At 38.5% G+C, this 21259-nt stretch overlaps 1 long non-coding RNA gene across 1 annotated transcript; it reads right to left on the bottom strand.

Moving 5' to 3' along the window:
• Positions 1–1076: 1076 nt before the first annotated feature.
• LOC309666312 lies at positions 1077–7045 on the bottom strand. Its single transcript, XR_014267040.1, has 3 exons — positions 5635–7045; positions 3093–3685; positions 1077–3025 (listed from the first exon to the last, which is right to left on the bottom strand). It is a non-coding gene; the product is annotated as an uncharacterized lncRNA (long non-coding RNA).
• Between the last annotated feature and the right edge of the window lie 14214 nt (positions 7046–21259).

Raw genomic sequence — 21259 nt, forward strand, 5'->3', positions numbered from 1 at the left:
AATAGAAAATCATCATTAGAACACCAGAGTAATAAATGCTGCAGGCAAGATCCACAAACCGATACTAAAATCAGTGGATGCAAGTTTAAGAAGAAACAAGATATTTACGTAGTCTCAAATTATCTCTTTCCCAATCCCCCTGCAAAAAATTATAAATTACAAAGGCAAAAATAGTAACTAAATAGTAACTATACAGTGGAGAAACCTGGCAGATACCACCTTAACCTCATGATCAAGCTTAACACCATCAGTAATAAGACATATCTATTTCATGTACCCCAATATGATACACTAAAAGACATTACTTCTATGGTATTCTCCCCAGTAATGCATAACCTCAATCTAAGAATAATTTCAAACAATACTAGAAAATATCAGACAAACCAAACCGAGGGACATTCTGAATAACTGACCAGAACACTTCAAAAGTCTCAAGGTCATGAAAGACAAAGACTAACTATCACAGATTGAAACGAAGGAGACATGACAACTAAATGAATGCCATCCTGATTGGATCCTGGAACAGTAAAGGACAAGAGTAGAAAAGCTGGTGACATCCAAATAAAGTTTACTGTTCAGTTAATAGTATTGTACTAATGTCAGTTTCTTCGTTTGGGTGATCGTACTGTGGTCACGGAAGATGTTAACTTTAGAGGAAGCTGGGGGAAGGTTCTACAGGAACTCCTACACTATTTTTTGCAATTCTTTATAATGCCAATATCATCTTTTTTAAAGTTTAAATCATCATCACCATCATCATCGTCATCATCAGGAGGTCAAATTGAACATTCCAGCAGAATACAAATGGTAAGCCATTGCAAGAATACACTGGATATTCCAGGCCTGGGCCAAGAAAATATTTCTAAGGAACATATTTCCAAACAACCCTCCCTGCCACCGTCACCCCTTGGTCCATTGGCCAATAAACTATAGTCCACCCCAAAATACAACCCCCCACTGCAATCATGACAAAACATCAGCCAAATTCCAGTTGAGGACCATTCTACAAAGTATCTGACCAATACTCCTCAAAACTGTTAAACATTGCCATGCTTAGTTTTTTGTGTCAATTTGGCTGGGCCAAATTAACCCAATTAATTTTAATAATATATTTTATGTAACCTGATTACATTCTCTTTTGGTATGAAGTTTTTAAAATCTAGTGCGTATTTTATACCCAGCAACACTCATCAATTCAGACAAGCCACATTTCCAGTGCTCAGTAGCCTCATGGGACGAGTAGCTCCCATACTGGACAGGACAAGCTAGTTAAATAACGCATGAAGTTTGGGGGTGGGCATTCTTAAATGGAGTTTTCTTCTCCTTTTCTTTTCTTTTTTTTTTAAACCAGGGATTGAACTTGTGCCCCCTGCAGTGGAAGCGCGGGGTCCTAACCAATGGACTGCCAGGGAATTCCCTGGAGTTTTCTTCTTGTATCAAAATACAATGTCTATGTGGTGAAGGTCAACTGGGAGTCAGCGTTGGACGTTATTGACCAACATGTTTTTAGACTGGATTCTTCAATGCCCTGGTGGAAGTTGATACTTTGAGCCTAGATTTTCTCTTCAAATGGTTATTACTGACACTGCCTTTGGAGCTTCCATACTTGACCAATTCCTTTTCTAAAGTCTATCCAAGCAGCTATGATGCCAGGCCAAATTTTGAACAAGAGGAGCTTGTCTTTCATGCCATCACAAGTTTCCCACGAATCCAGCTTTCCAACTCTTAACCACATCACCTCTTTCCTCCTGAGAAAACTTAGGGTCCCCCTATGTTCTCTCTGTCAAAATCAACTAAGAATCAAAAATTTATCAAAATGCAACTGTAAAGGCTGACAACAACTAGAAGCATTGCATCCGCAGAGAAAATTTGTATCTTCTTTAAAAAGAAAAAATTTAAAACCCTAAGCTAAAAGATTCAAATATCCACTGGGGAATTACAGGTTTTTGGCAGAAGCAAGTAGAAAGATCCCTCGGTGTTTCTCTATTTCCATTGTATAGATCAGGGTTCAGTGAACTACAGTCCCAGGGACTAAATCTGCATGCTGCCCTTTTTGTTCAGCCCACATTTTTAAACAGTTGGGGGGAAAAAATCGGAGAAGAAGAATATTTCGTGACAAGTGAAAATAACATGAAATTCAAATGTTAGTACTCATCAATAGTTTTATTGGCACACAGCCATGCTCGTTCATTTGCGTACTGTCTATGGCTGTTTTCAGCTTCCACAGCCGAACTGAGCATTTGTAATAGAAACTCTATGGTCCACAAAGCCTAAAATATTTACTATCTGTTCCTTTACAAAAAAGTGTGCCGAGCCCTGGTGTAGGTGATTGCCCACATCACCTCCTTATAGGTATATAGTTGTGCATCTAAAACACTTTTCTTAGAGCTACAAAACAGGTCTGTGTTAGTCACAGAATCATAATTTCATGCCTGTTTTACAGAAGCTTGGGAAATCTGTTACGTGAATAAATTATGTAAAAATCTAAACTGTCCATTAAAGACACCCACAATAACCAGACTGGCTTCACATTATATGCAGAAGGATATTTCTACATAAGGATTACAGCAGCCTTCATACTTGTCAGCCAAGCTAGAATCAAAGATTATAATAAATGCTGCTGCCTGGGTCTCCCTCCTTTTCTCCTTGCCTCTCTCCCTCTCTTCCTCCTACCCTCCTTTCCTTCCTCCGTCTTCCTTTTCTTTCCAATCTAGCTTCTCCACAGCTCAAAGAGGAAAAGGAACACCTCCACCTGATAAAGGGGTCCCCAAAGATACAGAGGTCTTATTTTGCACAGTCTGTAAGAATTGGAAGGAACTGTTAGAAAGTAAAATGCTCGACAAAATGCTTTAACAATCACTGAGTAATATTTTCTCACTGTATTGACTTAGTTCAACCTAAGCCTGAGCAGAGACTAAATGACTAATTCAAGAACAATATGTGTAGAGTCATCAACACATATGTTCACAGGGTAAGTGTTACACCGGGTGAGTATGTAAATGGGATTGGCAAGCATGTGATAAACCTATGCACTAATGATAGAATAATTAACATTTATGGAACACCTACAAAGTTCCATAAATGTGATAAACATATGCACTAATAATAATTATTACCCTCACAACAAATCTATAAGGTAGATACTATTGTTTTCTCTGCACAACAAAGAAGTCAAAACTTAGAGATTTTTACCTGCCCAAGGGCACACAATTCATAGGTAACAGAGCCACGATTCTAAGCTAGGTTTGTCCATGTCCTGGGGTAACCTTATTAAGTGTATGAATGTGCCCTTTTTTTCCCTCCCACATATGTATTTTCATGTTGTATACTTTTCTCTCAGATGTATACAACCTTCCTCCTAGAGCGCCTAAGGCATATCAAGGACATGAATGAGGTAGGGAGCAGCTGAGAATGTGAGTTGGGATTGTTATAACAGGAAGGCCAAAAAAGAGAGAGCGAGCGAGTTAATATTCAGCTTCCAACATCCAAAATCAGATTTTTAATTCCTTAACAAGACAACAGGCTTGAAAGTCAGGCTTTGTCAACAAAGAACAGAATTTTTCTAAATTCTCTTACCTCTTCCTTTGCCATATCAAGAAATGCTATTTGGAAGACTTGCCATAGACTTTCACAGAGGAGAGGTGTAGGTAAAACAGAAAAGCCTCCTCTCTCTTCTCTCAGTGGCCTGTGGCGAGAAGAGCAGAGTTGTAGTGGCAGGGAGAGATGTGTGTCCCAATCTTCCTTCTCTGTGCCAACGGCCTTGAGAGAAGAGTACCAGTAGATAGGGTGAAGGGAAAGCCCAAATCTGAGGGGTTTCCGCCCTGCTCTCTGCCGAGGGCTCTGGGGAAGAACCGCCTAGGAACCGCCCTGCACCTGCCTGGAGGCCGCCATGTTGAAGCGAATTCAGGAGGCAGCGCGGTTCGGCAGGGGGGTGGGGGCCCACTCCAGTTCCCCGAAGGGTATCAGTTCCCACGCGAAATATTGGGGTTGGGGGAACAGGGGTGTGTGTTACAGACATGAGTTTAGAGACTGGTTGAGGAATTTGACAAAAGTGTTGGTGTGCAAAGACCCCTCAGGCCCAGTGAAGACGGAGGCAGGGCCCAGGTGTTGGCAGTGGAAAGGGCTGCCTAACCAAGCCGAGAGAGAACACCACAGCCCCCCTTCAGCCGCGGACACTGGTGGAGTACCCGGGGGCTGGTCTGTCACCCTTAGCTGTTGCCAATCCAGGATGTAGCTCTGAGGACCTCACCTTTCTCCACCACAGACACTCCACCACACTCCTCCACGCCCAATCCCCCGAAACGCTTAGCACCAACTGGAAGAGGGGGGCCAGAAATCTGACAGACTGAGCACTGTCCCCAAAGAAACAGAATATGTTAAGTCTAAAGAGACTAGTTAGTTAGGCTAAAATAGTTTTGCTGAATGCAAAATAGAATTTTCCCACTAACAAATACCATGGGGGGTTATAAAGGATCACAAATAGGCTATCATTGTCCACTCAAAATCTGAGCATAATGTGAGTAAATTTGTCCAACCTCACAGCCTGTGCTCTAAACCATCACATTTTACTGCTAGCGTATGCTAATGGTAAAACTTTGGTCAAAATCTTAGGAAAGTGAAATCTTTTAACATTCTCCAAGCATATTTCTGGGCTGAAATGGGGGCAGAGGGTATATAACGTGTTATAATAAATAATAACAATACCGTTCTCATTGAGCGGCTGTGAGAATTGAGGGCTTAGAACAGAGCCTGTCGGGAAGTGCTACATGTTTGCTATCATCATCGTTATTATTTTCTGTGGTAACCATGATGGATATTGCTAGTTGACTCCCTAGCCTCTGTGTGTCCCTTTCTCCCACTGGGTAGCAACCACACAGTTTAATTGGGATTAAACCCAACCCCAGGCATGGGTCCTGATTACTGCATGCATCAGGGTAATCCAATCACACTTGTCAGAGTGATTGGTGTAAGAGTGAGGAGAGATCTTAAATTGGTTCAATCAAAATAAAAGCTGGGGCTTCTATCCGATGTTTTGGGAGGAAAGCTCTCTTCTTTGCTTTGTATAGTACAGTGAGCGAACTTGTGACTTAAAATTGCAGCAGCCAATTTTGTTACTATATTATTTAGGATATATTAGTGTTTCTCAAATTTTTATGGTTTAAGGATACTTTTGCACCCTTAAAAATTATTGAGGACCACAAACAGCTTTTATTGATGTGAGTTATATTTATCAATATATGCTGTATTAGAAATTAAAACTGAGAACTCGAAAACTATTAACTCATTTGAAATCACAATAAAAAGACTTCTTCTTTATATTAAAGAAAGTCTTCTTTAATATAAAGAACATAGTTTTAAATGAAACAGAACACTAAAATTTCCAAAAAAGAAATTAGTGAGAAGAATGGCATTGTTTTTGTATTTTTGTTAACCTCCTTAGTATTCAGTTTAATGAAAGACAGCTGGATTCTCATAGCTGATGCATTCAGTCCGTGCTAATACACACCATCTATCCTCTGGAAAACTCCACTGTATGCTTGGGATAAAGGCAAATAATGTCTAAGCATTTGTATTAGTTTCCTGTTGTTACTCTAACAAAATAAACTTAGCTGCTTAAAACAACACAACTTTTACCTTATATTCCTCAGTCAGAAGTCCAAAAATCAGCTTCACAGGGCTAAAAACATGGTGTCATCAGGGACGGTTCCTTCTTGAGGCTCTAGTGGACACTCCAGTTCCTTGCCCTTGCCAGCTTCTAGAGGCTGCCCACATTCCGTGACCTGTGGCTCTCTCCTCCCATCTTCAACGCCGGCAATGTTGTGTCATCATGGCTTCTCCTCTGACTCTGCTCTCTTATTTCCTTCACTGATTATATTGGTCCCACCTGGATAATCCAAAGTACTCTCCTCTCAATATCCTTAACTTAATCACATTTGCAAATTCCCTTCGCCATATAAAGTAACATATTCACTGGTTCTGAGAATTAGAATGTCAACATCTTTGGAAGATCATTATTCAGCCTACAACAGCATTATTACAAAAATAGACTTGACTTCAGGGATCCCCTAAAAGGGTCTCAGGGACCCCAGGGGTTCAGGATGGATGCTCTAAATTATAGTGGTATAAACAAAATAGGAGTGTTTCTTTCCCATATTATAGTTAAAGCATAAGCAGTTCCAGACTGTCATGGCAGTTCCGGAATTCCCTGGCGGTCCAGTGGTTAGAACTCGGCAATTTCACTGCCGTGGCTGGGATTTGATCCCTGGTTGGGGAACTAAGATCCCACATGCTGGTGATGCAGCCAAAAAAATAAAACAAAAGAAAACTGTCATGGCATTTCCAGTGTCAGGGATCCAGAATCCTTTTTTTTCTCTTGTTCTGCCTTAATATGTAGGATTCAAGATGGTTTTGTCCTCAAAAGAGTTGCCTTCATCTTTATAATTCATTGACTCATTACCATGTCCCAAAATCTATCCAATAGGAAGGAGGATGAGGGTGGAAGGAGCCCGCCCCCCAGCCCCCAATTTCTAAAAGCAAGACTCAGAAATCGCATACATCCCTTCTGCTCATATCCTGTTGGCCAGACCTGGTCATGTGGTCACACCCAGCTGCAAGGGGGCCTGGAAAGTTAGCCGTAGCTGAGCCATCATGGATCCAGCCAAAAATTCTACTGGAATCGAGTAGTCTCTACCTCAGTTCTCGTGAGGAAAAGCTAACCTGATGATGGAGGACAGCAGAGCCAAGAAATTGTCAAAGAAATGAAGCCAGATCAAACCTTACGTGAAACCTACCTTTGAACTTTTCAATTGCATGGGCTATTACTTTTTTTCTTTATGTCAAAAGCTCTTTGACTTGGGGTTTCTGTTATTTGCAGCCAAGAGCTGTCTGCTTCAGTAACTACACAGTATTTCCCCAACCAAAAAGTGGGAATACAGGATTTTACAAGTTCACGTGTGCTGCAGGGACAATGAGACAGGTGATTTAAAATTGGAGCCATGGCAAAAAAATTGGGGGGTGGGGGATGGGATGGTCACTAGTTTTAATGCTAATTCTACTTGTAACAAAGGCTCCTTATTAGCTAAAACTCCAACCATAAAGTTTTTTAAAGAAGCCTTGAACACTATGGATTAATGAATCAAACTCTTTTACCTGGATAAGCCGTAGAACTATAATATAAGGTGGCATCATTCAACACAAAACTAAGGATCTTATTGGGGCTGGTACAGAGTCTTCATGGTATCAGGAACCTGGCTTCTTCCATCTTATTCTACTTCTCTAGAGTGGTTGCCTGTATTCACGTGATCCAAATTAACTCACTATCACATCTGAAGTCTCATCAGGAAAAAGGAAAGGAAGAGCATTCGTTGGCCCTCTAAGGAGCATGGATTTTTGTGCAGGAAAATCATCTATCACTAATCCTTGAGATTTTACTGAAAAATACATAAGAACATAGATAAGGGTAATGGCTCACATAATGTCTTTTGAATTTTAAAATACTGTTTTATTCTCAAAGCTATAAATAAGACAAAACATTGAATTACCATAGATACGGGAAAATGTTGAGGCAAAGGCACACTTTAGGCAGTCAAACCACATTGGATGATAAGAGACAAACCATAGCAAACTTATCAGAAAATTGCATTGAAATAATGAGAGGCTGATTTCTGGTAAATGAACCAGGGATCTTGCAACTGGTAGCCATGAAACTCACTCTAGATATGAGGGTGTCCAATTCACACTCTTGGATGTCAAACTTTTCCCTTTATAGACACAGAGAAGAAAATGTCTAAAAACTTGAATATGAGAAGATGAGTTTTCTCAAATTAACAGGAAAGAAAGAATAAGAACAAAAATGAACATTTGCAGGCTGGAAAGGGTTAACAAAGGGTTCTTAGCCTTCATCCCTGAGCCTGGTCTCATTTAATATCTTAATAGCATGCTCTGGAAGAGGGACCACATAATCAAAACTCCATTTATGACAACATTGTGTTGGAGAGGGAAAAGACAACCCAGTGGGACCAAACACAATTTGGAGACTTTTTTCAAGGCTCTATAAGTGTACAAAGAAGTAGATGACATTTGGGCTTGATAACTCATTTAAATTAAATGTAAGATAATGGAGTGGAAACCTGAAGAATCCCAACATAGAAGTGGAGCCCAGAAAGGAGAATCCCACAGCAAGAGGAAAGAAAAGTAAAGGAACAGAGGTTGGCCTAGGCAGCTACTGGGAGGAAAGAATTTCTATTTTACAAGGTGACCAACCGTCCCAGACACCCACCTAGAAGTTAAGCCTCGCACCTGGTCACCTGGACACCTGGACACTCAGCATTAAGAGCCCAATTTGTCCAATGAAGAAAATGAGATTCAGGGAGATTAAACGTACTTGCTTGCTTGCTTCACCTCTGATGCTTTTTTTTGTTGTTTTTGTTGTTGTTGTTGCAAACAGGAGGATTAAATTAATCAACACTAAATAAAAGCCACCTGCACATGGCAACCCTGTAGACTCCTTGACCCCTGCGGTTCTGACCTGAAGCTGCCGCACATGTGAAGAATCACGTGTAAAAACGGGCTGTAAATAATTGAAGAGGAATTGCACCCTGTAATCAAATCTCTTGAAGGGCATTGAGGAGGATCCAATTTATAATTCCCAGCTGTACCTCTAGTGACTCCTTTCTCTCCTCCCTAATTCCATCCCTGATTCTCCTGGGCTCTGCATTTATCACCCCCACCGGGGCCTCAACTCTCACCCAGCCCAGCTGGCTTTTGCTCCCCTATTCTCTTCTCTGTTTTGTATTCTTCTTGTCACTTAGACTTTTAAATTTTATACTCGCTGGAAGAGGTCTTTCAGGCTTAGATTTATGGCATGTGTAACTGTGCATACATCAAAAGGAAAATGTAAGCGAAAAAAAATCATTAAGATATGTTCCAGGCAGGGGGACTTCTCTGGTGGTCCAGTGGTTAAGACTCTGCACTTCCACTGCAGGGGGCACAGGTTCGATCCCTGGTCAGGGAACTAAGATCCCTCAAGCCGTGTGGCACAGCCAAAAAATAAATTAAAATGTGAAGAAAAAAAAAAAGATATGTTCCAGGCAACAACAACTATGTCATCATTGCCACCTTCTGACAGCAATTGTAAGACATTCTGATGTCAGAGTAAAACCCCTGTGACCCGCCACCTTGCTGAAGCATTCCCAACACTATTGGAGGCCTTTGTGTCCACCTCCATGACCACCTCTCCATCCTTTCCACCCCCAGAGGCAGCCATTCTCCTGGATTTTGTGTTTATAATCCCCTTGTTTTCCCTACAGTTTTACCAAATATGTAACTTACACAATACATTGTTTGGTCTTGTTTTTGATCTGCTTCATTAATGGAGTTATATCATTAAAAAAATGTAAGGTAATGAATTTTTGAGCTAACAATTATGTCTCTGTGGTTCACAATAGCCTGTCCTCTGAGTGGGGTTGCATTACGTGCTGGGTTAGCTTGGATCAGAAAAGTGCAACAGTAAAATAGATTTTAATGTTACTGGAACAAAAGAGCAAAGCCTACAGGAATCCTGTTTCCTATTTTTAGAAGTAGAGCAATGCAGCAAAGTCAATTATTAATTAGTACTAGTGAATTTTGTCAAGAAAACGCCTCCATTTTCAATAAAGGAAGTCATTTTTCCTTCCCTTTCATACCCAGTTGCCCATGATTTATGTGTTCTTTCCCCCTCTGGTTCTAACATGTTGATTACCTGGTAAAGAACACAGTAAAGTTGGCAGTACTTGCCTATTCAATTGCTTCATAATGAACTCAAAAAACATCCAATCATTATAAATACTAATAATACCAGAAGCAGCAGTTCTTAAACTTACAATGGGTTGCATTATTCAAAACAGTATAATAAATCAGCAGATTGTGAATCAAATCTGATTTTCTCATAGGAACAATGCTGTAAGAGCAGGGTTATGTTTGTAACCAAATGCCTCATGCTATACACTATTTTTTTTTTTTAGAAATGACCACAGTATCGCATGTAGTTAATTCTGAATTATATGTCTATATACTACACAATATACACTTTTTTAATGTGTACATAAATCAATTGCCAATGCAGTCCAATAACCAAAGTATAAGAATTGTACTTATTCACGAAGCCCTATGGAGAATTTTGGCAAGACGAGCAGGGAGGCTCTGAGGGACCAGTTGAGCACGCCTAGAAATGATTGTGCTTGGGACTCAGGAGCAAAGAGCCTCCTGGGAAATGAGCTGTGTCCAGTGAGGTAAGCCTCACACAGTAGAATGGGGAGTGCCCAGTGAGGGGGGCATGAGGAAGGGAGAGAGAACCTGAGGTCATAAATACCTGGTCCCACCAGATGGTATCTCCTTTCACACAAGCGTTGGTTGGTTCTGGGAACCTCCTCCAAGGCTTCTCTGCTTCACTCGTTTTCGCTGGGTCCTCTGTTGGGCGATAGGAATAGCAACGTCTGCCTGTCCCATGAGCACATGCGGAGGAAAAATGGAATGTTTGCATCACGTCCACGAAACCCTTTAAAAATCTTCAAAGGTCAGTGCTATTTAAACAGATACAAAAGGTAAAAGGTTATTATAGTTTCTCTTCTTATCTAAATCTATTGACAAAACCAAAAATTCCATCTTTACTATCTCTTGATTGGCTTTGCTTGTTGACAAGTAAAATTGGGGTGGTGAAATGCGACTTGCATTTTTATTGTGCATATTTCCATAAAATGTAATATCTTTTTTTTACAATGAACATGTGTAACTTTTGTGCCAAAAGAAATAAAAATAGAAAATGAACATTGGAAGGAGAGTATAGAAACTTGGGCCAAATTAAGAGAAAATTAAAAGAACATGAGGTAGCTATGATAGGGCAAGATCTTTTTTTTCTTCCAGTTTTATTGAGATGTAATTGACATACAGCACTGTGTGAGTTTAAGGTGTACAGCATAATGATGTGACTTATGTACATCATGAAATGATGACCACAGTAAGTTTAGTGAACCTCCATCATCTCGTGTAGATACAACATGAAAGAAATAGAAAAAAAGTTTTTCCTCGTGATGAGAACTATTATGATTTACTCTCTAAAAAACTTTCGTATATAATGGACAGAAGTGTTAATTATATTTGTCGTGTCATACATTATGAAAGTTTTTCATACAAATTAAAGTTTGTACCTTTTAAACGCTTTCATCCAATTCACTCTCCTCCCACTCCCACCTCTGGTAATCACAAATCTGACCTCTTTTCCTATGAGTTTGCTTGTTTGTTTTTGAAGCATAATTGACCTACAACACTATGTTAGTTTCTGGTATATAATATAGTAATTTGATATTTATGTACATTTCAAAATGATCACCATGATAAGTCTAGTTGTCATCTGTCACCATACAAAAATATTACATAATTATTGACTAAATTCCCCACATTTCAAACCTGTGATTCATTTATTGTGTAACTGAAAATTTGTACCTCTTAATCTCCCTCACCTGTTTCTCTCCCCACCAATTCTCTCCCTTCCAGCAAACACCTGTTTGTTCTCTGTATCTATGACTGTTTCTGTTTAGCTGTGTTTATTCATTTGTTTTGTTTTTTTAGATTCCACATATAAGTCAAATCATACAGTATTTGTCTTTCTCTGTCTGACTTATTTCATGTTGTTACAATGTCAAGATTTCATTTCTTTAATGGCTGAAGAATATTCCATTGTATATATGTACCACATCTTCTTTATCCATTCATCTACTGATGGCCACTTAGGTTGCTTCCATATCTTGGCTATTGTAAATAATGCTGCAATGAACATAGCGGTGCATATATCTTTTCAAATTAGTGTTTTCATTTTGTTCAGATAAGTACCCAGGAATGGAATGCTGGATCGTGTTGTAGTTCTATTTTTAGTTTTTTGAGCAATCTCCATAATGCTTTCCCATAGTGGCTGTACCAATTTACATTCCCAGGAAGAGGGCATGAGGGTTCCCTTTTCTCCGTATCCTTGCCAACACTTTTTATTTGTTGTCATTTTGATGATAGCCATTCTGACAGGTGTGAGGTGATATCTCTTTGTGGTTTTGATTTGCATTTCCCTGGTGATCAGTGATGTTGAGCATCACTAATGGTGATGGGAGAGGCTGGGTCAGATCGCTGGCTATGGGGAGCCCAGGGGTCCCAGGGCTAGTGCTGGCCTACTAGTGGGTGGGGCTGGGTCCTGGGCCCTCAGGTGGGCAAAGTCAGGTTCCCGTGTGGCCAGGGAGGCTCGGGGATTCCAAGGTGGCTGGCCTGCTGGTGGGTGGGGCTGTGTCCTCATCCAGCTAGATGCTTGGCCTGGGACTAAAATATTCCCTCCCCTCCAGTATAGGGGTTATTATTCCCATTTTACATATGAGGAAATTAAAGAGTGATTAAGTGGCTTGCCAAGGTCCTCATGGGAAATAAGTGGCGAAGAACCAGGACCAGGGCAGAGGTTGCCTTACGGAGGGGAAAAGATGAAGTTGAGACACTGAAGAGAAAGAAGGGGATTTGGAGACGCTACAACACAGTTAAAAATGAAAGAGAAATCGAGGCTGATTCCAAACCCTCAAGCTAGGTTGATAAGGAGAGTGATGTGGACAAAGTTGGGGAAACCAGGAGATGAATTTGTAAGAGAGAATGAAGTCATTTTATTTTTTGTTATCAATAAAACTGTAAGTATTTTCAAAAAACCAGCAAAACAATATGGTGTATATTGAAAAGTACAATCCTCAGGACTTCCCTGGTGGTGCAGTGGTTAAGAATCCGCCTTCCAATGCAGGGGACACTGGTTCGAGCCCTGGTCCGGGAAGATCCCACATGCTGCGGAGCAACTAAGCCCGTGTGCCACAACTACTGAGCCTGCATGCCACAACTACTGAAGCCTCCGCACCTAGAGCCTGTGCTCTGCAACAAGAGAAGCCACCACAATGAGAAGCCCGCGCACCACAACGAAGAGTAAGCCCGCGTCCAGCAACAAAAACCCAACGCAGCCAAAAAATAAAGAAATTTATAAAAAAGAGAAAAAAAGAAAAGTACAATCCTCTTCCTCCTCTTCCCCATCTCATAGCCTCAGAACATAGTGACTATTAGCTGCTTCTTGTGTGTTCTTTGTTGAAAGTTTTTTTTTTTCCCACAAATATGACCATACTCTACCAATTCTTATTTACATTGCGTTGAATAGTATATTTTTAAGACAGAGCTTTCCAGAGCTGCCTTATTCTTTGTAAAAGCTACATAGTATTATATAGTATTTCACTGTATGGACATACTATGTTTAACAAGTCTTTCCTGATAAGTATTTTGGCTGTATTTATTGGGATTGTTTTGGTAGGGTGTTGTTGCTCCTATTTTTTAAAAATTTATTTTATTGAAGTATAGTTGATTTACAATGTGTTAATTTCTGCTGTACAGCAAAGTAATTCAGTTATACATATATATATATTCTTTTTCATATTCCTTTCCACTGTGGTTTATCACAGGATATTGAATATAGTTCCCTGTGTTATGCAGCAGGACCTTGTTGTTTATCCATTCTCTATATGACGGTTTGCATCTGCTAATCCCAAACTCCCAATCCATCCCTCCCCCACCCTCCCCATTGCTGCTATTATTGTTTACAACTACAAAACATTCCTGCAATGCAAATTCTTGTATGCAATTATTTTTACATATTTATGGACACGTATCTCTAAGCTAAATTCTTAGACTAGAAAAGTTAGGTCCAATATGTTTTTAAAATTTTAATAAATATCTTTTAAATGTTGATAAATATTGCCAAATAAATCACATGCACTAATAAACATCTTGTACTCACGGAGCACAGACGGCCCTGATTCTCCACACTCTGATTAGAATGAATATTTTCACACTTTTTATCTTGGCAGACTGACACATGAATAATGTGACTGTATTATAGTTTTAAGTTGCTGCATGAAATTTTAGACATTCTGAGTTTGGGGAGCTGCAGGGTCGCTTAAAGGGAGCATTCATGCAGGCAGCTACAAGTATAGGATCTGCATTTGAATGAGTGGGGAGCATAAATGCTGATTTTGGAATCACAAGCATGGAAAGAATAAAGTTCTCTCCAGACTTGTGGTTGCCAAGGGGGAGAGGGAGTGGGGGAGAGATGGATTGGGATTTTGGGATTAGCAGATACAAACTGTCATATAGAGAATGGATAAACAACAAGGTCCTGCTGTATAGCACAGGGAATTATTTTCAATATTCTGTGATAAAGCATAAAGGAAAAGAATATGAAAAAGAATGTATATATTTGTATAACTGAATCACTTTGCTGTACATCAGAAATTAGCACAACATTGTAAATCAACTATTCTTCAATTTTAAAAAAACAGCAAACAACAACAAAACAAAAAAAGAATAAACGTCTCTCAAAGAGTGACTGTATTGAAGTATAGTTGATGTACAAGATTATATGTTTCAGATGTACAACATACTGATCCACAATTTTTAAAGTTATACTCTATTTATAGTTATTATAAAATATCAGCTATATTCCCTGTGCTGTACAATGTATCCTGGTAGCGTATTTATTTTATACATAGTACCTCTTAATACTCTACCCTTATCTTTTCCCTCCCCCTTCCCTCTTCCTCACTGGTAACCACTAGTTTTTTCTCTATGTCTGCGAGTCTGTTTCTTTATTATTATAACAAAATTAAATTTAAAAAATAATAAAGTATACAGGAAAATGTGCATAGGTTATATGCAAATTCTACACCATTTTATATAAGAGACTTGAGCATCCACAGATTTTAGTATCTGTGGGGGAGGTTGGGGTACTAATCCTCCGTGGATACTGAGGGACAACTGTATATGTGGTTTAACAAAATATAATGGATATTTAGGGTTTATTTAAATAAATAAACAAATAAATAAATGACTATTTGGAAGACCACACACACACACACACACACACACACACACACACAAAGAGTGAAGGCAGAGTTAGAAAAGAAGAGGAACAAAACTAAACCCCGGGGAACCAGAAAGAAGATGACGGAAAGAAGAATTGGCTATAAGGAGACTAATAAGAGACAAGAGAATCAAGAGAATTTAAGATGATAGACAGCAAAGGAGGAGAGTTCCAGGAAGGAAGTGAAAAGTATAACACGTTACATGAAGAACAAGGGAGATGACCAAGTAGGAGTCCTCTGATTTGGCAGAGAAATGAAAATGGATTAATTCAGTCTTATTATTATTCAGATGTTGGGACTCTTGTGGACAACATCCATGTTAGAAACATTGACTGTTTACTAGAAAACCATCACTATGATGAAGCTGGTACAAAACCCAGCCAGCTCTTTAAACTCCCCCAAAGATGAAGTTGGCTCACTTCCAGAATGTTATATAATCTGACAATAAAGTAGAATGTATGACCAGTATGGTCATCCCATCCCAGTATACTCTGCACACTCATTCTTTTCCTGGAGTCCCACCTCTGAAATGAAGACCAGCACTGGGAGGGAGGCAGAGAATGATGAGGACAGAAGGTTGTAATGTTATATTTAAACACATAAAATGCAATCCTCCATTCCAATATTGCTATAAGAAATCTTATACTACTATACATAATAAAACGAGTTGAAATAACAAACAATAAAAGAAATGCGACTTATGCTTGGAATGAGAGTCATGAACTCTAGGTGACTGTTTTCAAGTTTGTACAAAGTGTACTTCCTGCAGATATCTCAGAATCACCTCGCACTCCCTTTCTCAACCACCCCCCACCCCCCATTTATATCTGAGGATGACTTTGCCTCCTCTAGGTCACTCTAATCCATACTCTTCCGAAGGAGTATATTCTACAGGATGGCTTCTTCTTTCCCTTTGTACTCTTTTCTAAATCTGATTAGTAATTACTAGTTTGTTTACTCTTTTCTCTCTGTTCTAAAATTTGAATTTCCCTCTGGGGTCTGGTCTCATCTTGACTCTAAGAGGGATTAATACAGGGATTCATATTAAATTAGAAATTATTTTCTATGATGGATTGGAATCCTTTGGGGGTCAGTCTCTATGAAATACAAAAGAATAACTGTCTCATTTCCTAACTGCTCAAGGAAACAGAAAAAGATGATCTAGATGGGCCAATTGGACCTTTGGAAAGGCAGCCTGGGTTCTATTAGAAAAATCAGTATGATTTGACATCTAGACATAACGGTAAATCTCAGGGAGGTGAAATTTTGTTGTTCTCTCCATGACCAAGAGATTTGCCTCCTGGTATAATTTCTTCCCACTTTGTCAGTGATGACTGGGGATGCACCTGCATTATGCCAGGGAATTTGTTTTGATTTATTCACGCAAACACTTGATTGGTCAACTTAGAAGAAGAAAAATCAAGTTAATTATTTAATTTAATGAATCAACTTACTGGTATGCACAAATTGATATAACTGACATATCAATGTAGCCACATTATTAAATCTGTGAACTCTGCTCTATAATTTTTCATATTTCTTGGCTTTTGAAAATCTGATGAAAACTGGACCATCTTCCCTGAAAAATTCACACTTGTACACTCACACACACATACACATTTTTGCAGAACTTTAACAGAGTCCCTGAATCCCAACCACAGATCTGGAGGTACCAGACAGGCACTGCTGGTTTCATTTAGCTTGAGTTTGACTCATGAAAATTTTATCCAGAGGCTTTTACCTCTAGTAGAGTTCAGTACAGCTGGAAGGCCATGCCTTCTGGTGTTGTAGAATAGGGTGATACGGGGCTACTAAATATAAAAACAGCCATCTCCAAAGGGTTATGAGTCAGGAGGTATCACACCTGAAACAACCTTGTGCCTAGAAAATTGGTGGTTTCAGAGAACACAAACATCAAATCACTGATTTTTTTTTTTTTACAAATGCTTATTTTCTTCTTAAGCAAATTTCTTTCACTTTAAATTAGAACTAGAATAAAAAAAGATTTTATCTCAACCCAAATATGTAACTGAGGTCAAATTATGATTTAAGCACAAATCTGAAATTGGTTTTCTATTAAAAGAGAGATAGGTAATTCTAGTCTTTCATATTTATGCTTTATATCAGTATGCTTATTTGTTTAAGCACTCAGCAGCCTTAACTGAGCACTGGCTATGTTCCCAGCACTGTGCTAGATACTAGGGATAGAAAGGCAAATAAATAAAAAACAGCCCATCTTCAGAAAGTGGGAGAATGTTGAAAAACCAAGAGAAGTATTTAATTCAAGGCATCAGGTCAGTTACGAGGATAAAACTTGATGGGAGGGAAAAAGATTGGTTTCCTAAGGTATATGTAAAAATCAATAAATTTGTTATATTCAGGCTCAACTGTTACTAATTTTTTAAGAGTACCTCTAAGTTATAATCATATGATGGTCATAAAAATAATTTGCTAACATATACCACCAGAGCTTCACTCTGTAAACTTGGGCAAACCTTTTGAGGAATATTCCTTATTTTGTTGTTTGTGGGAAAACAAAAATTTGCTTCTTTTTTTTTTTTTAAGAAATAAAACAAATACCCACCTAAAACTGAAAAGATCAATAATACCAAATGTTGGCAAAGGTGAGGAGTAACTGGAATTCTCATACATTTATGATGGAAATTTAAATTGGTCAAATCACTTTTGGAAAACAATTTGGTAGTTTCATATAAAGTTAAATATATTTCTATCCCCTGACTCAGCAATTCACCTAGATTTTTACCTGATAGAAATTAAAAACATGTGTCCAAAAAAGACTTGTATGAGAAAGTTTATAATTGTCCCAGACGGGAAAAACCCAAATGTTTATCAAAAAGAGAATGTACAAACAAATGCTGGTATATTCATACAATGGAATACTATTGAACAAGAAGAAAGAATGGGTGACCGATACATGTACAACATAGATGAACCTTAAAAATATTACGCAATGAGACAGAAGCTACACACAAAAGAGAAGATACTGTATGTCCCACTTATATGAGGTTCTAGAACAGGCCAAACTAATTGAAGATGATAGAAATCAGAACAGAGGTTGCCTCTGGGTGTTGGTTGGGATTGACAACAGAAGAAAAGGCAGAGAGATGTAACATTGCTGGCTTTGAAGAAGAAGGAAAGAGTTATGAGCCAAGGAATGTGGGTGGTCTCTAGAAGCTGGAATAGGTAAGGAAATAGATTCTCCTCTAGAGCCCCAGAAAGGACCACAGACCAATCAACACCTTGATTTTAGTTCAGTGAGATCTATCTCACACTTCTGACCTATAGAAGTATAAGATAATAAGTTTGTGCTGTTTAAGCCACTAAGTGTGTGGTAACTTGTTACAGGATTAATCGAAAACTAATACTAATGGGTATATGCGTTTGTCAAAACTCATCAAAATATACATTTTAGATCTGTATGTTTCACTGCATGGAAATGATGTCTTGTGATGGATTGAATCACGTCTCCTGAAAAGATATGTTCAAGTCCTAGCTCCCAGTACTTTAGAATGACCAGTATTTGAAAATAGGATTATTGCAGATGTAATTAGTTATGATGAGGTCATAGAAAATAGGATGAGCCCTTAATCCAAAATGACAAGCATCCTTAGAAAAAGAGGAGAAGACCGAGACACACAGTGAGAACACCATGTGATGACAGAGGCAGAGACTGGAGTGAAGCAGCTGCAAGACAAGGAATGCCAAGGATTGCCATCCACCAGAAGTTGGAAGAGGCAAGGGGGGATTCTACCAAGCGTTTCACACAGAACACAGCCCTGCAACACCTTAATTTTGGACTTTTGGCCTCCAAAGCTGTGGGAGAATAAATTTCTGTTGTTTTAATTCACCTAGTTTGTGGTACTTTGTTAAGATGGTGCTGGAAAACTAATACATATTTTAAAAGAAAAAAAGAAAGAAATCTGCAGTAAGAAAGAAAATATTACAGATACAGTTGAAGCCCTCTTCATAGTCCCCGCCTCCCCAGTTAATTTGCTCCCTCTCACCATAGAGGTAACCACTATCCTTAATTTCTTGTTTATCATTCTATTGCTTGTTTTTATACATTTGCTGTGTATCTATGAATCATAAACATTTCACGTTTTTAAACCTTATATAAACAGAATCATGTTGTAATTTTTCTTTCATAATTTTTTTCACTTGATTTGTGCTTGTCAGATGAGTTCGTGTTGTCACATGCAGCTCTGATATATTAATTTTCATCATTGTACGGAATTCCATTGTATGAACAAAGCGTAATTTCTTTATTCACTGTTTTGTAAATGGGCTTTTAGGATATTCTCCCCCACCACCCTTTTTTTTTATCACTATTACAAACATTGCTGCTATGAACATCTTGGAACACATGTCAACGTTTCTTAAGGATGTATACCTAAGAGTATTATTGCCAAGTCTTAGAAAACGTGTATCTCCAACTTGACAAGACAGTGCCAAGCATCTCTCTGAAGTGATGCCCCAATTTACACTCACACCAATAGTATGAGTTCCCATTGCTCCATATGCTCCTCTGTGACCTTTGGCATTTTCAGGCAAAAGAGATTTACCATGAAGCAAATGAAGCTTAAGGACATTTCATTAGCTTGGGCCCCTTCAAAAGGCCCATAGCTAACTTTGTATTTGTAATTTTGTATTCTTTTTCTTAAAATGAGCCCCACAAATTGCATAAACTTCAGGGTCCACCAAATCTAGTTATAGTTTCATACCTGCTGAGAGGTGTGAAATGGATCTCATTGTGGTTTTAATTTACTTTTCCCTGATTACTAGTGAAATTACTTGGGTAAAAGTGCAGACATGCTTACTTCTATAGAAAACAGTACATTCTATTGGACTCACATAAGTAAATGCTTTTTCTGTATTCAAAAGCAAAATTTTCCTAAAAGCCTGTGGTTTTTTTAAAGTAACTCTTTGTCTTGTTTCTCAGCAATTACTTTGTATTTTAGAATCTAGCCATATAGCCAAATTTGGCAAGATAAGCCCCGTATGAAGAGCATATACACCAGGTTAAACCCTGCTCTCACACCGATCTTTTGGGGAGCCCATGCTGTGGGTCACCTCAAGTAAAGCTCACATTATGAAGTCTTCCTGACAGGCCACCTGGTAAACCTCCTTGGATAGGATAAATATGGATGCACTCCATTACATACTCTGGTTTACCATAAGGAATTTTCCAGCAGGCTATGCTTCATACCAGTGAGATATAGATATTGGTTGTGGGAATTACAAAAATGAGTGAGTTTGCCATAACTTTAATTTTCTGGGTTAGAAACATAAAAACATGAAATGCTATTATTTTAAGAGATATACCTATCCCTACAATAAGGAGTATAACATGTCGGCCAGATCCGGTTTATAAAAATTGAAAAATATTAAATATACTAGAAACTCAAACCCTTGGAAAGCACAAAATAACCAACTAATTCTGGATTTACTTGATATACCTAGTTCAGTAGTATTTTGTTGAAAAAAGTTAACATTGAATGTTCATTAAAATGTACTCAAATATACATTACAGGGTTTTCATAGTTTTTTCTTAAAACAGTGACGTTTTCCCAAATAATTTAAAAGTGATCCTCTTCCTAATGTAATGTAGTTTTCACAAGTAGTGTGTTTATTTGCTATCCTTACTATATTTCCAAATAGAATTAAAATGTTTGAGCATGTCCTTTTCAGAAAGTTATGAAACTAAACAAAAATAATTTTAAATGCTCATTAGAATGTGTCTGAATACTTGTTATGCCCCTTTTTCTAGGATTCAAAACTTGAGTCATTATTCAGAAATGCTTTTTAATTTTAATTATCTTTAAATCTAGAATCAAGTGAAACATATTAAATACTGGGTCCAGTTTTCTTCCATCTTTCAGAGCTTCATGGAATAAGAAACTTACCTAGTACAAACGGAAGATTAAATATTTCCGGGCAATGCAGAGATAGTGAATAGATTATGTATCCGTGGACTTCACATCAGTCCAGCAGAGTCGGAGTTCTGCACATTAGAAATGGAATGGGATCAGCCTAACATTGTTTGGGGTCGGTTTTCTTTTGCTGTATTTTTTTGAATGGGGATGGGGGCCCAAGTGTCCTTATGAAGCTGTGGTCGACAAGAGCTTGTGGGAGAAGCTCCAGCGTTCTGCTGCATTCCTGCATCTGGCAACACAACAGCAAGCACCAGTTTTTAATAGAGTAGCCCTCACATTAAATAAAACCATCATAGACTATATTGTACAGTTATGTTGCTAATTTTCCTTTGATATATAAAATATTTTAAG

Source organism: Balaenoptera physalus, assembly GCF_965194825.1.
Source record: "Balaenoptera physalus genome assembly, chromosome: 8".
Classification (NCBI taxonomy): Eukaryota; Metazoa; Chordata; class Mammalia; order Artiodactyla; family Balaenopteridae; genus Balaenoptera; species Balaenoptera physalus.